General features: G+C 38.1%; 1 protein-coding gene across 3 annotated transcripts in view; it reads left to right on the top strand.

Annotated features, from left to right (window-relative positions):
- Positions 1–17,991, top strand: part of tshz2 (teashirt zinc finger homeobox 2) — a 493,972-nt gene that overhangs the window by 149,484 nt on the left and 326,497 nt on the right. Inside the window, exons 1-2 of one of the 3 annotated variants that reach the window (XM_043710224.2) lie at positions 3,424–3,528; positions 3,648–3,759. The exons of 1 other annotated variant lie outside the window; for it this stretch is intronic. The gene's annotated coding sequence lies outside the window, so the exon portion shown is untranslated. Of the gene's footprint in view, positions 1–3,423; positions 3,529–3,647; positions 3,760–12,319; positions 12,334–17,991 lie in introns of those variants that run through there. One more of the 3 variants, XM_087994950.1, reaches the window with a different exon arrangement.

Raw genomic sequence — 17,991 nt, 5'->3', positions numbered from 1 at the left:
AGGAATAGTTTGGAGGGATATGGGCCGGGTGGTGGCAGGTGGGACTAGATTGGGTTGGGATATCTGGTTGGCATGGAGGGGTTGGACCGAAGAGTCTGTTTCCATGCTGTACATCTCTGACTCTATGCTTGTGAATTTCATTCTCCCGCCAATAAACTTTACTGAAATCCTTGTGAAAATCCAAGCCTATAATGTTCTTGTTTAAAAATGATCTCACCGATGACAGAACTGCTGTGTGCTTATCCATATAAGACCAAGAGCATAAGACAGGTGAATTCCTGTGTTAATAACTGCATCCCTGATGGTTATAGTTAGCAGGCAAGATGACTCATAAGACACAAGCTGTTCATATTGTGAGATTATTTGCAGTATCAAAATTAGCATATTTGTGTCATTCAATGCTATCAGTGCTTTGATCTGATTGTTTTTAATTAAATGCAAATGAAAAACAATTATGTTTGAATTTATTGGCCTCTTAAAACCAGGGCAAGTGAATGTTTTGTTGGCATGTTTATGTACAGTGAGACTTAATTGGATAATCTGGCAAACAGAGCAGCTTTTAGTTGAGTCCTTTACCTGAAAGTAGGGATTTTAAAGATAGAATTACAGTGTGGACAAAAAAAAATTGTGGAATGCAGAAGAGCATTTCCTCTGACTGTTGGTTGTGGAATTGTGAATATATTTTTAAACGAATAAGTTCATGGAAACAGCCAACAAGATGTGATTCCTCCCCATTACACTTTATTGGATGCTGATTATTTCTTGAATGCTAATTTTTGAAGCTATTGAAATTGTTTACATGGTTTTAGATGTTGATGTCAAATATGACTCAATACGTCCTTAATTCAGTATGTGATACCATTAGCCCCTACATTAATATTTCCTAGTCTTACACTAATTTAATGTCTACATTTTTGAAATACTTTGATGATAAGTTGGCATGATTATCCTGCTGCTGAATAACATTTTCAAAAGAATCTTTTAAAAATTCCAGTGAAATGGTCAGCATTCCCTCATTGCTTCTTCCAAACAGTGATGCATCAATACTGACAGATGCCCAGATATCAGCAAACAAGGACCCACAGTGAATAGCACTTAGACAAAACAATGAAACCAACATTATGAGCCATTATTGAAGCGTTTGATGCAAAATAAAATTTGGAGGCAATCAAGTGAACAGGTAGGAAACTGTTGAAACATTCTGATGTCCAGGAGCTGACTGAGAAGCCTGCTGTTTGTGACTGTAAAGTGTAACTAATATTCAAATGTTGTTGAGCAACATTCTACCAGAGGGCGACACAGAGCCAGCAATGTAACTGCAGTCTGCCTCCTACCAGTGGATACTTGTTAATGTGTTTTGGTTTTGGTTTAGTGGTAGTACTGTGACCTCTAAACCAGAAAATCTGGGCTCATGCCCCACCCTTGGACCTGAACAAACAATCTAGGTGGATACCAGCGCAAAACACGGAATGTGGAGGTCGGGGTAGCGGTTGGCTGTTGTTCAAATGAAAGACTAAAATGGGTCCTGTCTGTCTGTCCATATGACTAAAAGAAATCCCGCCACTTATTTGTTTTGAAGAAATGCCAAAGAGTACCCTCAGCTTCCAGTATTTAAGTCTTAATCATGCAAATATAGCTTCATTGCAGAAATGAATAACTAGTACCACTGGTGTTCCTGAGATCTTGTTATACGTAGTGACTGCTTTTGCATTTTAAAAAAAGCAGTGACTACATTTTAAACGCACTTAATTGACCACCTAGAACTTAGAAAGATCCTGAAATTGAGAAAGATGCCACTTAAATCCAAGTTAATTCTTTCCACTCTGTGATATGGAAATAAATCATTTATTCATCATTGTGCTTCTTCTACATGTTGTGAACAAAAATTCAGAACTATAAGGGAAGTCATTGGACGGTAGAGTACATTTGTCAAAGTAAAAGAGAATTGCGATTTTCATTAATCTAATTGGTTTTATGTCAGTAGTACATCAGTCTTAAGCGGTTGATTAGACTGGCAGTCTCAGCATTTGCAGATACAGTGTTTGCCTGGTAATTTATGTTTGATTGTTTCATTCTTTTAAGAACAGTTTTAGAATGAGATTATTCTACAATTTACTTGGGCGAAAACGGTCTGACAGGCACAAGAAATCTCTCCCCTTTCAGTAAAGGCAGTGGAGAAAAATAGCCATATTATGAAAATTTGCTTTTAGAGAAATAGAATGCAGATTTAGGCAAAATAAATGGCAGATGGAGTTTAATCTGAACAAATGCCAGGTGATGCATTTTGAAAGATCAAATTCAAGTGTGAATTATACAATAAATGGCATAACCCTTAGGAGTATTGACATAGAGAGGAATATGGGCAAGAAGGACCACAGATCCCTAATGTGGCAAGACAGGTGGATAAAATGGTCACGAAGGCATACAGCACGTCTGCCTTCATTGACTGGAGCATTGAATATAAAAGTTGGCAAATTATGTTACAGCTGTACAAAACTTCAATTAGGCCACATTTGGAATTTTGCATGCAGTTCTGGTTGGCCAGACGCTTTGGAGAGAAGGTTTATCAGAATGTTGCCTAGTCTGGAGGGTTTTAGGTATGAGGACAGGTTGGACAAACCAGGATTGTTTTCACAGGAAAGGTGGAGGCTGAGGGGAGACCTGATGGAGGTTTACCAAATTGAGAGGCATAGATTGGTGGATAGTCAAAGGCCTTTTCCTAGGGTAGGAAGTTAAACCACAAAAGGGTATTGGTTCAAGGTGAAGGGGGGCATGTTTAGGGGAGAAGTGCAGGGAATTTTTCACACAGGGTGGTCGGTGCCTAGAATGCACTACCAGTGGATGTAGTGGAAGCAGGCATGTTAACAACATTTAATGCGTGTCATGATGGACACATCAACATAAAGCAAACAGAGGGATAGATACTGTGCTTGGGCAATAAGGATTAGGATTTGACACATGTTTGGTGGGCCAAAGAACCTGTTACTGTGCTGAATCGTATTAGATTAGATTAGATTAGATTAGATTAGATTAGATTAGATTAGATTAGATTACTTACAGTGTGGAAACAGGCCCTTTGGCCCAACAAGCCCACACCGACCCTCCGAAGAGCAACCCACCCAGACCTATTCCCCTACATCTAACACTATGGGCAATTTAGCATGGCCAATTCATCTTACCTGCACATCTTTGGACTGTGGGAGGAAACCGGAGCACCCGGAGGAAACCCACGCAGACACGGGGAGAATGTGCAAACTCCACACAGTCAGTTGCCTGAGGCGGGAATTGAACCCATGTCTATTGCATAAAAATAAAAATCTATCATTAATTTGCAGTATTTCCTCCAATGATATGACTGCTATTTAGCCAAGAAGGTCTAAAAATTTAACATTTTTTAAAAAACTGCTACTTTTTAGATGACAAATGAGATTGCCAACAACCAGAAGAATTATCTTTGGTAATGTTTGCTGACACAGGAACATACACAGTAACAGCAGCATCTCGTAAATAAATTGAAATGAAGAATATGTGAGTGTTAATTTTGTCTGTTAATCCTCTTTTAAGCTTGATTTATGATTTGTCCCTTGATTTTACCATTACTTATATCCATTGTTCGTAGCTTTTGCTTAATTGTTTTCCATCTACAGGAATTATACAAAGTCATGGTGCTTTCACAGAGTAATGAAGACCAAAAGGCAGTATCCAACATTCCCAAAGCCATCTTATTATACTAGAGGTTTTGCATCCAAACACATGAAGGTGAGCATGTACAGTCAGAAATTCTCTTCTGATGGTTGATGTCAGCAGACACTTTTAGTTTTGCTGCTACTTGTTGAATTGTATAATCCCCTTGCCCTCACACAGTTACAAATGGATGTCATGTTGTTCTCGTATGTCACTTTGTCTGACCATCTAATTACCTTTAAAAAGCTCACCACACCATTTAAGGTTAAACTGCTTCATCAAAATTTAAATATACTTTATAGAGGCAGATGGGAACTTATTGTTCTAGAAATTGTCCTTCGATCGACTCATCAATAAGACTTAGCATATTATCTTCATAATGAAATAGGATAAAAGTGACTTCTCAAATTCTGTTCAGACTCCCAAAGTAACATCATTCCATTGTTCCAGTGTAGCTATTACGTTATCTTGTTCTCTGTAAATGTTGATACATCACCTCACTAATTTAATGAGTACTTTTCTCAAGCTATGGAAATCCTGCAATGTTATTTTTAAAACTGGTGAGTATGAAAGTTGGTCTTGACTTTCAATCTTAATTGAGATTGCACTGGCACTGAAAAGCTGCTGTTCCATCTCAATAATAATGTAAGAATCTTTGGTTGTTGCTGGTGGAGAGCTTGGAAGCCAGAAAGGCAAATAATTAGATGGACTGGTGTCATACCTGACTCCATTGTTGTATATGGATCTAAAAGGGTGAGTAGCTGACTGATTGAAATAAGCATGGCCCACTATGTGATGAAGACTTGGTGGGAGAGTAGACTGGGCAGCTCGGTGGCTCGGTGGTCAGCACTGCTGCCTTACAGCGCCAGAGACTCCAGTTCGATTCCAGCCTCTGGCAACTGTCTGTGTGGAGTTTGCACATTCTCCCTGTGTCTGTGTGGGTTTCCTCCGGGTGCTCCAGTTTCCACCCAGAGTCCAAGCATGTGCAGGTTAGGTGATTTGGCTATGCTAAATTGCCCATAGTGCTAGGTGCATCAGTCATAGGGAAATGGGTCTGGGTGGATTTCTCTTTGGAGGGTCGATGTGGACTGGTTGGGCCAAACGTCCTCCCAGCAGTCTTTGTAATAATGTAGAGCCTATTTTTGTAACCAACTATAAATTGTTGAATAGAAGCTTTTACTCTTCAAAGCTCTTTCTGTTAGACAATATGATGATTACCCTCACACGCACTTGCCCGCAAATGCTCCGAAGGAAACACAAATTAATGGCAGTCCACACAATATGGATATTTGGAGTTCCAATGTTTAGAATTCAAAATTTAGCTTCAGGTCAAGGTTGCAAACCTTGCATTCAACATAGGGGTGCGACGAGGAAGGTGACAAAAGCATTTGTTTGGATGCAAAATTTCTAGTATAATAAGATGGCTTTGGGAATTTTGGATACTGCCTTTTGGTCATTCATTATTCTGTGAAAGCACTTTGTATAACTCCTAGTAGGACAACTCAAATTTGCATTGAGTTTTCCTTTTAAGTTCATTTTTGCTTAGATAGAAAACAATTAAGCAAAAAGCTACGAACAATATAAGTAACGGTAAAATCAAGTAATAAGTCAGAAATCAAGCTTAAAAGAAGATTAACAGATGAATAATTAATAGACAGCCTAATAATGACACTGCAAATATTCCTCTGAACAAATTGTGAAATGGTAAAGGAACTGGAAAACTGGTATACTAAGAGTGCCGAAGTGGAAGAAGGAAGAGAAAATAAAATATTGCATTTACATATCCAGGAAATGTCACTTACCCAGGGGAATGAAAATTATTAGGGATCAATTCAAATGTTGCCCACCAATGAGCTCCTCTAAAGGGAAGAAGTAACAAAGCAAAAAAAGACTAAAATATTAAATTAGCACATACAAAGTGTTAATAGAAGGAGAGTAAGTGCCGATAGTGGCAGATAAGAAAGAGTGAGAGATCGGACAACTATGAGAAACTAATAACATGTTAGTCAGATCACCTCAGTGGACAAACCAAAGGACTTCAAATATTTAGTACAAAATGTCTCTCCTTTGGTCAACCTGACCACAAAAAGACTTGGTGTCCTTGTGCACTAGTTGCTGAAACTAAGCACGCAGGTGCTGCAGATGGTAGAGAAGCCTTCAGAGCACGAGGTTTTGAGAACAGTAATTAGGTGAGACCATACTTTCAATGGAAACATATACTGGCAATGGCAGGAGTGCAACAAAGGTTTACGTGATTGATTATTGGGATGGCAGGACTGACGTATGAAGAGAGAGTAGATTGGTTAGAACTATATTCACTGGAGTTCTGAAGAAGGAGGGAGGATGAGATATGGTAAATGCAAAAATGATGTTCCCAATGACTGGGGAGTTCAGAACCAGAGATCACAATCGAAGGATTCAGGATAGGCCATTTTTAGGATTGAAATGAGGAGAAATGTCTTCATCCAAAGAGTGGTAAGCCTGTGGAATTGTCTGCCATAGAAAATGTTTGAGACCTTAATGCACTTATAAAATTATGAGGGGCATAGCGAAGGTGAATATCAAGGATCTTTTTCCCCTGTGTTGGGGAGTTCAAAACTAGGGTGCATATTTTAAGATGAAAGGAGAAAGATATAAAAGGGACCTGAGGGGCAACCTTTTTGCACAGAGTGGTTCATGTGTAAAATGGATTGCCAGAGAAAGTGGTGGATGCACAGTTACAAGGATGAAAAAACATTTGGATCAGTTCATGAATAGGACATATTTGGAGGGATATGGGTCAGGCACAAGCAGATGGAACTGGTGTAGTTTGGGAATATGGTCAGCATGGACTGGTTGAACCGAAAGGTCTGTTTCTGTGCTGTATGACTCTAAAACATTGAATATATTCAAATAGAAGTTACAAAAGAGATCGAAGGGTATGGGAACAGCAACTAAATTGGATCATCATACATGATCATATTGAATGGCAGAGCAGGCTTAAAGGGCCGAATGGCCTACTGCTTCGACTTCATATGTCTCTACAGAGATTCTCTGTTATAATCTTGAATCAAACAACAACAGTAATGGAGATAATGGAGTTAATGTCAAAAATAAAGCAAGATGAGAGGTATATTGAAGAGGTGTGATGAAGTAAAGTTAATTACCAAATAGGTTTGAACAATGCAAACAATGCAAAAATTGCCAGAACCTTGAATGTAGAAAATTTGTATATGCAAATCTCTGGAAATTTGTTGCTTTGTTTTCTTCATTTATTTTTAAAACAACACCGGTGCAATTCCTGCATTATATTCACCATTCCTTGCTGTGTTTCTGTTTCAAAACCTAAATTAAAACTTGGCTTCTTTAAAGTTTATGGTGGAAAAGAGTACACGTTTTGGAGGTACCACACAGTGGAAAGGTGCTCCGATGACACCAGTGTGCATCAACAAATTGAGAGCACATCACCTAAAGATTTCTGATGCTTACTGGCTGTGACATACTCAGATTGTTTGTCCCAATTAAATTAAATATTTATTTTAAAGTCAAAATCCTTTGCATTGCTCCAGGTAATGGCTAATGAATTCTGGGATGGCCTTATCAATTTGCTAATGGTCAGGAAAGGGAATCTCAGAAAAACAATTTCATAATTAAATGCCAGTTTTGGCTTAGTGGACACCACACTTGCCCATGAACCAAAAAGATTACAATTTCACAGCCCACTTTAGGGCTTCAGCACATAATCCAGGCTCACATTTTTAAATGAAAGCATGCTGTGTTATAATTCGGATAAAATATTAGACCAAGGCTCTGTCTACTTGATTGGGTGCAATAAAATAATTGGAATGACTGTACCAAGAGCTTTTTTTTCTGCAGTCATCTTTGATTGGAACTCTATCAAATCCCTTCAGGAAATCTAAGAATGGCACATCCACTGCTTCCCCTTTATCCACAGCTTGTGTTACCTCCTCAAATAATTTCAATAGATTATCAAACATGATTTCCCTTTCCCAATACCAGATTGATGCTGCCTGATTACCTTGAACTTATCTAGGTGCTCTGCTATATTTTCATTAATAATAGCTTCTAATTTTTCCCTGAGACAGATGTTAACCTAGATGTTAAGGCAAGGAAGGCAACATACACCTTTTACCCCGTATTTGAAGATGAGAGCAAGGATGTCCTGGATAATAATCCAATTCACCAACACTGCTGAAAACACACATCAACTAATCTTTTGTGTCATTTACTGTTTTGTGTAGCCTTCCAGTGCAAATGTCAGCCTGAAAAACCAGAAACACATTTCAAATGTAATTCATTAACTGTGAAATACTCCATAAATACTAAATATCTCCAAAAAATTCAGTGTAAATCTTGCATGTCCACTTTGCCATTTTCTTGAACTGGATTACAACACACGCAATCAGGAGTCAGGAACAAGGTTCAAATAGAAGGTTTGGCACTGACCAGAATTTTGTCAGTTTGCTGACTGCAGTTCACCACAGGCAGACAGGATAGGTCTGCTATACGGAGTGCTTTTCGATGCTGTGGCTGAAGAGGAGAGGAACTGGCAGAGAATGAGCCAAGCTTAGAGTGGTGATCATTGCTCATCCCTGCTGCAATCGATGCCCAGGCTGCATTCAGCAGGTGCGAAGTCCTTCTATAGTTTTCATTGGGAAGCACAGCCTTCTGCTAATCCAGCAAGGTCCAGATGAGAACCTGCAGGGAGGCATCATGAACCTTTCAGGCCACACATTCTCCTGAAATGTGTGTCCGCTTCAGAATGCAGTGATAGCAAGTTGACTAGTATCTCTTCATAGCTAATTGCCTGATCATCATACAATTACACCGTCACTTGTCTTTATTCCTAATTCGTAGGTCGTGTGCTTCCAATCCCACCATTGGGACATTTATCAGTGCAACACCATTCCACCAAGTATGAAGATATGATTAGTAAATAACTTTATTCCTGCTGACATTATAAAATGAACTGAGTACAGAAACATGAGGACAGGTAGAATTATGTTTAGCTATATACATTATGTATGTGCAGAGGCATGGATGACATGTAAGTAATGTGGTGATTGGCTACTTTGGGATATGGCATATGTTAGAATGGAAAAAAAAAACTGATCATTATATTTGAACCCACACAAAGTACCACTCAGCTATCAATTCTGCCCATCATGACTGGCATTGGCCTTTGGTCTAGCAACACCTCAAATTTCAAATTCTCAACATTCTGCTCAGATCCCTCCATGGTTTTGCACCTCCCTATTCAACCATATGACCATCTGCATTCCTCCTGTAACATCCTCTTGTATGTCTCTTTCCTTTCACAATTGATGGCTATGCCTACAATCCCCAAGTAGTGGGATTTGCTTTTTAAAGTTCTCCATTTTCCCAAATCTCTCCTCCGTTTCTCCAAATCTCTCTCCTCCTTTAAGATTTTCTTCAACATTGACCTCTTTGACCAAGCTTTTTAGGACATTTTCCAGTGTTAAAGGTACTACCAAAATGCGTTGCTATTGCGTTCTCATTTTTGTTTTTCATTTAAATCCAAGATGTTCAAAGAAAGGAATGCTTGTTGGCTTTCTTACTGTAATTACTTTAGATATTCTCTACTGCTCCCAAGTAACTTGAATGTCCATTGCAGTGGCCCAGAGCTTTATATTTCATTCAGTTTTGAAGACCAGCATTGTTAAATACCATATCCCACATTTCTAATTGCGATTATGGCTGTTTACGATTCCCACAAGATGTCATAATTGCCATTAAAAGTGTAATTTAAATGTTAATTAATTATGTTCTTATTCCAAAGAGAAATGAGAGCTTTCTTGTACTCATTTGTTAATTGCTCCACCAAACTGCAATGCATTTGAATAATTTTGTTTGACTTAGTAAAATCTTTATAATATTGATTAGGGAATTTGATATGTTAAGTAATAACTAACTGAAGTTGTAGGATATTCATCAATTTTTTGATCTAAACAAAAATGAAAAAGAAAGCATGAATCACTCTTGCAGTTTTAGCAAATTGTTATGCACTTGCTTGCAAGGGGATACCAAGCAAAAGCCTTAGCGCTGATATAAAATAACTCTGACCCATAAACACTCCACTTTCTCTCCATGGGTCACTGCTTTGTGCTATTAGTGAGCAAGTTTTTTACGTTGTCACCAATCTTCCATTGCATTGCTAATAGACCACTTGTTATTGTTGTAATAATCACATGGGTAATAAAACATTGACATTCATATTTAATTACCAGAGTTAAATCAGATTTTCAGGACATAATTGATGACAATCTAGAATGTCTTTTTATTTTTTCTAGATACTAATTGGATGATTTTTATATGTGATAAATCATTAAACTACTAAATCCTTTTTCCACTACAAGTATAGGAGTGAGGGGTGAGATTTTGAGAGCTATATAAAGTCCTATATAATGGTCTTGACAAGGTCAATATGAAGGGCAGGAAGGATGTTTCCTCTTGGCGGTGTGTTCACTAGGGTGCACTGTTTTAAAATTAATGGTCACCATTTCTGGTGACTGTTTCATTATCTGAGGAATCACAAATATGCTGAACTTTGTGCCATTATCAGTGAACATCCCCACTTTGGAAGGTCATTGATGAAGCAGCTGAAGATGGTTGGGCAAGAACATTGCGGTTTGAGTTGAAATAATGTTACAAAAATGCAAATTGATGTACCAGAGTGGTGGCACAGTTATATGTTTGGAAACACATTTTAGGGACAACTATGACACCGAAGTTATATATACACTGGTTAGATATCAGACATTTGTCAAGGAGAGCAAGGAAGTTGGTAGTGGGAACTGGTTCCCCAATATTGGATAGCAGATAAGCATTTTGGTAATTTAGTTGCGGTGAAGGGATCAAAAGAAATGGTGATGAGGTGGTGTTGATGGTCATCAGCATGCACTTAAAACTGAACAACAACTATAAATATTAAATGAATTAATTTTTAATTATCAAAAAGTAATATTTTATCATAAGTTGTTATTTAAATAATCATTAAAATAATGGTTCCAACATGCAAAGAAACAAAGACTTGCATTTATAAAGCACCATTTTCACCCTCTGGCTACCTTAAAATGCTTTTTAGCTGTTGACTTATTTAGGAAGTATAATCCATTATAATGCAGAAAATGTAGTAGTCAATTTGTACAAAGCAAGGTCACACAAATCTAATGTGATAATGACAAGATTTGTAAAAAGAAGATTTGATTGAGGGAGGGGTTTATTGGTGAGGGGTTTATGGAGAACTCCCCCATGGTTTTCATTCAAATAATACCACTGGAGTTCTCTATTCATCTGAAAGGCCAGATGAGACTTGGTTTAACAACTCATTTAAAGAAGTCAATTCAAAGTGTAACCCATCCAAAAGGAGCGCAAACTGGAAGTATTCTGGGGATTGCAGAACGGTATGGCAAATATTGACTAGACCTTGCATGGTTGGAAGTTAAGGTCAGAAACGCTGTTAAGCATTTGAATAATGTGTCCAGCTGTGAGAAGGAAAGAGGGAATGAATTCAATGCAAAATATAAGATTAACAAAAAGAAACCTGCTCCTTGAATCAGGACATTATCAAGTAATTTGGACTTTCTCCCAAAAGCATGAGAGATACATTATCCAAGTCATCATCACCTGTGGGTACCTACAGAAGGAGCTCCTGACTGTTTAAAGGCATTGCAAAAACCATTGATCTCCCACTACAGGATTAAGTAGCCCAGTATATAAACATTCTTAAATTGAATGTGAGCTCATTTTCACGTGGAATCAGGTGTTAAATTAATATGCAATTATGCACAACTGTGCTTTCAGTGCAACATTGTTGGTCATGCAGCATTGCCATCTTCAGAATCCATGTTGATTGCTGTTATCATTGTACAAATAATCATCAATTTAGACATCATAGTGAATTTCCTTAATCTATTTGATGGGTCAGAAGGTGCCTCTTTTTGATTTTATTGCCCTTTTTGAATTTGAAACTGCAGTGCTCATTGCTAACCCTCTTGTAGCCCCTTGGGGTCCAGGAACTCCTTCATAATGATAGTCAATGGTTCATTAATCTGCTCATTTAGTCTCACTTAGTATTCTGGGGTACATTTCTCATAATGTTAGAGAATGTTTGGAAGGCCTTTTAACGTGCCTTGGATGTTCGTTTATTCCCCAGAATGCTTGTAAGCGTTAAACCTTTCAATGCATATTTCACACGTTACAGCTTAAGAAGTCACTTTCATGATGTTAAATCTTGAGGCATAATGAATTATCAGAATAAATTTCCAACACTGTAGTAATCATTTGAAGCATCTGTAAATTTCATCTTGCAAGGTATGATAGCAAAGGCTTATTGTGTAAATTCATTGTTCTCTTCAAAAAATGCTTTAATAAAAATGAGTATCTGACATCAGAGGATCTCATTATCAGAGCAGCTTGCTCTCTCTATCCATGAGCAGCTGGTTTTAGTCACAGCAAGTCGTAAAATATCACTGTTTCCTAAAACCAATACAGCTGGGAGATTTTGTGCCAAATTTCATGCTGTGTGTCCTTCATGCACCAGTCTTCAGAAACGACCACGTTTTCAGTCTCTCAGGCTCCCAGTCAATATTTTCAAAGATGGATGCTGCTTTAAAGCAAATATTGATTGTGGGTATTGAAGATAAGGTGCCATTTGTCATTGCTAATATTATTTAGAGTTATTGTTAAAAGCTGTAACATGAGAGGTGACCAGGCTTAAGGGAAAACGGGGAATAGAGAGTGCCTCAGCTGTGATAGATGAATGCACGGTCTTGGCTTTTATTGCAAGGAAGCTGTTGGCTGCTGTTTGGTTTACCTTTTTCCAAGAAAAACAGTTTGATGGGTTATGGAAGTGAACAGTATCATTCTGTCATAAATGTCGTGAACCTTCCATGGTGGTCTGTTCATCTGTGGGGGAAGAAAGGTCAACTTCTTTACAAAATCCTTTCAACAGGAACATGCTATTTACAGATGTAGGAAAATGGATGTCTATAATAATTTCTAAGCTAAAATATGCAACAGCTTGACTTTAAAAATTATGTCACATGAAGTGTTATGTATTTAAAAGGAACAGAATACTGTTGGAGAAATTGCTAAAATGATTACACAGAGCTAACAGTGTATTTTTCTAAATGAATGCTTTGTAGTTTGCTTCTCATTTTCCCTAGTTTTTTGCTAGTCTGTGTGTCCACAGGCCCTGGCAGTTCTCTGGTTCCAAACCCTGTGTTACCCAGTAGAGGCGCCAGCAGGCTCTTGAATCATTGGAGCACCATAGACAATTCCAATTCTGTCTATCTGCCATTCAACATCCACACGTACAGCTATGTTGTTGGATAACTATTGGAAGGCACATTTCCTGGCTGATTTTCCTCTTCCTGCCTGGAGTTCCTTATCAACATGGATTTGACAGTGAGGTAGAAGATTATTTTGGGAAAAGATAAATGTGAACGTTGGATTCTGAGGTGCTAATCAGATTAGCACATGCCTTTTAATTCATTGTTGTCATTATATTGTGTGCATTGTTTAATTAAGATGTGTTTAATTTGTTTCTGTCACTGCCTGACTTCCAACTAATTTCACAGCAGCAGCACCAAGGCAGAATAATGAAGGTTCTTAGGTTAAGCAAAACTATGCATCTTTTGTTCGTTTTCCATTGGTTCTTAGCCAATTAATAAAGTACAATTAGTAACTGTGTTGCAGTAATTTGCAAAATCTGATTTTGCTTTCGAAATTGTTTATTTAAATTTAAGTCATGCCCTGCGTGAAGCTTCTAAAAATGTGTATCTTTAAACACCAGCAACAAGGTGAGTGTAATTATCTGGGCTGACTTGCTATTCAAATTGATTGAAATGTTTTGTGGTTTTTTTAACCTGGCTCAATCCTTTTCGAATATCTCATTTGCATCTGTACCCAGAATGCTTTCCTGTGAAAACCAATGCACGTTTATATTACTGCACACATTAGGGCATCTCTAATTACATATAATGCTGTATATGCGTCTGTATAGCTTTAAGACCAGAACGCTTCTAACAAGCTGCTGACACCAGTCTGTTAGCATCTGTGTTGCCAAGCAACTAAGAGGCCTGGTAGGTTAGGCATTCTGAAGTGACCTTGGCAGTCTGTTTATATTGCCCCAGTTTCATAGTGTAATCTGCTGGTTAGGGACCAGGTTTCCATGCTTAAGCAGCACTTAAACAGAAATTTTTATTCTACAGCATAATTTAAAAGGTTTATAAATTTTGTCATTCCCCCATTATGATTGAATAATTTCATCTGAGTTTCAGGATCTCTCAATTGGATTATTAGTTACACCTCCAGAAATAGGCTAAGAATAGGAATTTTGTTTTATGAAATATGTATGAATAAAAATCAGGCTCAAACGAGTTTAACAATTAGAACGGGTGAAGAAATAATGGCAGATTAATTTCTTATTGATAAGTAGAGTTTCTGTCCACTTTGGATATTATAGTTAGATGTTTTGGAGATACTACATTCTTTCAGTGATAGTCATATTAGTCACAATCCAGAATTTCAGTAATATATGTGCCTGATTAAAGTGTTAAATGTAGAGTGAGAAATTATGTGATCAAGGTAGTCATTATCTGGTAAGATGACTCTGATACATCCAATTTTAATATCCAACTTGCATAATGAATCAATGGCTTAGGCCCTATTTATGAGGTGACCAATAAGCCCAATCCTACAGTTCATGAAACTGTAGGAAACTAGCAATGCCATAATTTATACTGATTGAAGTAAAGACCAGTGAAGTTAGGCTTGCAGTAGATAGCAGTGGAGAACCACCTGGCTCATTTCTCTTCGAGGCCATCAAGAAAAGAGAGTTTAATTGACTGCTTCATTTCAAAGGATGGAGCCCATTAAGGCACATAATGAAATTCTTACATGCAGCTGTGGATTCAAATATAGCAAACCAGTCAATGTATTGGAAATATTCAAGGCATAAGAGGTTTTGTGTCATTCCACTGAAGACATATTTCTAATGGTACACAACAAAAATGTTTATGAAACTGGGACTAATGGAGATCCCATGGCAACACTATATATTTGGGCAAAAATGGTGTCATGAATACTGATTCACACAATGGTGCTTGGTCTGGACTACAGTAATTTAGTGTTACAATGTAAGTGTCTGTGGCTTTCTTGAATGGTACTTCAGTCAATAACCTAGTAATGTCAATTGAGCAGCTGGTGCAGTACCATCAAGCTGCAAGTCCTGTACAATCTTCACAAATGTGAAAGAATTTCTCATTGTATATGTGGAAAATTTGTTCAAAACTGTTTGAGCAATTAACCCAACCAGTTGCTTCGCTGATGTTGTGTAGAACCCGTCATAAGTAAGGTGGAGCATAAAGAGACATAACATTTGTGTCTTCAGTATTGTGAACAGAGTACCTGACCTCTATCATGTATTTTCCCTGATAGCTTCATGATCTTATACAAGTTAGCAAGGTTATCTGGAATCCAATTGCAATTGCAGAATTCCAGATGTTGTGTACAGTATTTGCACGCAGTCTGAGTGTCTGCCTGCATTGCAAGGCCTTAGGTCTAACATGGAAATAAAAACCAGTAAGTCCAACAAAGGGACAGGAATAGATATCCTTTACAAGTGTAACTATAGCAACAAAATGCATGCCATTCTTGATGAAGGACCCAAATTCTTATCCATTGGAACAGTCTCTTAGCATGACTGCACTTGGTTGTAAATATGTTGGAAAGAATTTATGAAAAGTAGACAAATTTAATACCCGGAATGGATGTTGCCTTATAAGGAAAGGTTGGACATGCTAGGCTTGTATCTGCTGGAAGATACAAGAGTAAGGATTGGCTTGGCTGAAACATTTAAGATCTTGAAAGGTTAGAGAGAATCGAGAACTGTGGGTTACTGCCTAAAAATGAGGGGTCACCTAATTAAGACAGAGATAAGGAGATTTATTTTTCTTTCAGAGCGTCATGTGTTTTTGGAATTCTCTTCTTCAAAATGCAGTGGAAACAGACCTGCCTTCAAACATTTTTAAAATAAAGATTACTGAGGGCAGTTGGGAATATAGAATAATCAGATCAGCCTTAAACTTATTGAATCACCGAACAGGTCGGTGGGATTGACTGGTCTTCTCCTCCACTTAACTCATAAGTTCATATGTAACACTTGAATAGCAAAGAGAAATATACCTTTCATTAAGAGGTTTCTAACCATGGCATAGTGTGACGGGCAATGACTCTTGCGTTTTTCTGTGATATAACTGCCACCCCTAAGTCAGAAAGTTGTGGGTTCTGGTCCAACTTCAGAGATTTGACTGTCTGTACATGTTATGACTTTATTTTTTTAAAAAGGCATGGGAGTCATCTCTGGTGCCCTGGTCAATATGTAACCCTCAATCAACCTGAAAAGGACACATTATCTAGTCATCATTGCATTGCAGTTTGTGCTTACAGTGCACAAATTGGCTGCTGTTATTTTAATGTTTCAACAGTGACTATACTCATAATTATTTAACTAGCTGAAAGCCATTTGGGATTCCTGAAGTTGTGAACGGCCTTGTATAAATGTAAATGTTTCTTAAATTTTAAGATGAATTATAAAGTGATAAAGTTCTATTTGAATACTGGAGTAAAGTTTACCTTCTATATTGCACAAATACTAAGCCTGGAAATTAAAATGTGAGAAACCTTTATTTATTTCATTGGAATAGCTGTTTCTCTGGAATTTAGCTGAAGTATTAACTTGTTTCTATCACTCACATGGTAGAGAGGGAAATTTAAAAATCTGTTTTTAAGTGAAGAAGGTTATGTAAGATTACAAAGAGATTTTGATCAGTTGGGTCAGTGGAGTTGCCTGAGGAGTGGTAGATGGAGTTTAATTCGGATAAATGTGAGGTATTGTGCTTTACTAGGGGCAGGTAAGGTCCTAGGTAGTGTTGTAGAACAGAGAGACCTACAGGTTTAGGTTCATAATTCTTTGAAATTTGCATCACAGTTAGACAGAGTGGTTAAGATGGCATTTAGTACACGTTCCTTTATTGTTCAGACCTTTTGAGTATAGGAGTTGGGACATTGTGTTGATGATGTACAGGACGTTGGTGAGACCTCATCTGGATGAAGTTTCTGGTTGGTTCACCAAGCTGGTGAATTTTCGTCTCCATCCTGGTGACATCCTCACTGCTGTGTAGCCTCTTGATGTCATTGTGATCTGTCCTGAATTTATACGGTTCTGTCTGTTGTGGCAGGTGGTTCATGTCCAGTTTTGTACTGTAGTGGTCTGTAGATGAGGTCTATTTCAATATGTTTGTTTATGGAACCAACAGATGAATACCAGGCCTCCAGGAGTTCCCAGGTTTGTCTTTGTTTAGCCTGCCCCAGTATCATCACATTGTCCCAGTTGAGTTGATCACTTCTATCGTGTCATTTTGTTACAAACTGATGTTCATGTATTCTGGTGACCAGTTTCCTACCTGTTTGACCTATGCAATTTTCTTTTTTTGCGGAGTTCTGGGGTATTACAATGTGTTATGGCTCATTTAAACATGACACAGCTCTGTTTCTGCATGGTGGCATTATTGTTGTAACTGAGGATCTGGTCTGTATGTGTAGCCTTTCTGTACAGTCTGGTAAGGAGTTCACTGTTGTTCGTGCGTTCAACCAATACGTCTAAGAACGGGAGTTGGTGGTTTTCTTATCTCTGGTGAACTTGATCCCAGTGAATATGCTAGTGATGAGCTGCTGTGTACTTTCCAACTTGGGCCATTTCATGATGATAAAGGTATCATTCACATAGTTTGGGCCAGATCTCGGGAAGACTTTTACATCCTCTGAGAATAATGACAGCACCAAACCCATAGCCGCACTTCACCAGCTACTAACAAAAGACCCCATACCACAACTTGCAGAGTGAAGGTGAGGTACAAAAAACCATGCAGCAACTGCGAGAAAAATTATGTTGGACAAATGGGCAGGAAGCTTGCCACCAGAATTTACGAGCATCAACTTGTAACTAGACATGACCAGTTCTCCTTCGTATCAATACACAAAAGTCACCAACTCAACTGGGACAATGTTATGATACTGGGACAGGCTAAACAAAGACAAGCTCGCGAATTCCTGGAGGCCTGGTATTCATCCATTGATTCCATAAACAAACATATTGAAATAGACCCCATTTATGGACCACTACAGTACAAAACTGGACACAAACCACCACCACAACAGACAGAACCGTATAAATTCAGGGCAATCACAACGACATTTGGAGGCTATGCAGCAATGAAGATG

Source organism: Chiloscyllium plagiosum, unplaced genomic scaffold (assembly GCF_037043375.1).
Source record: "Chiloscyllium plagiosum isolate Xiang-an unplaced genomic scaffold, Cpla_swu_hap1 HiC_scaffold_15, whole genome shotgun sequence".
Taxonomy (NCBI): Eukaryota; Metazoa; Chordata; class Chondrichthyes; order Orectolobiformes; family Hemiscylliidae; genus Chiloscyllium; species Chiloscyllium plagiosum.
This window is presented reverse-complemented; position numbering and strand designations above follow the sequence as displayed.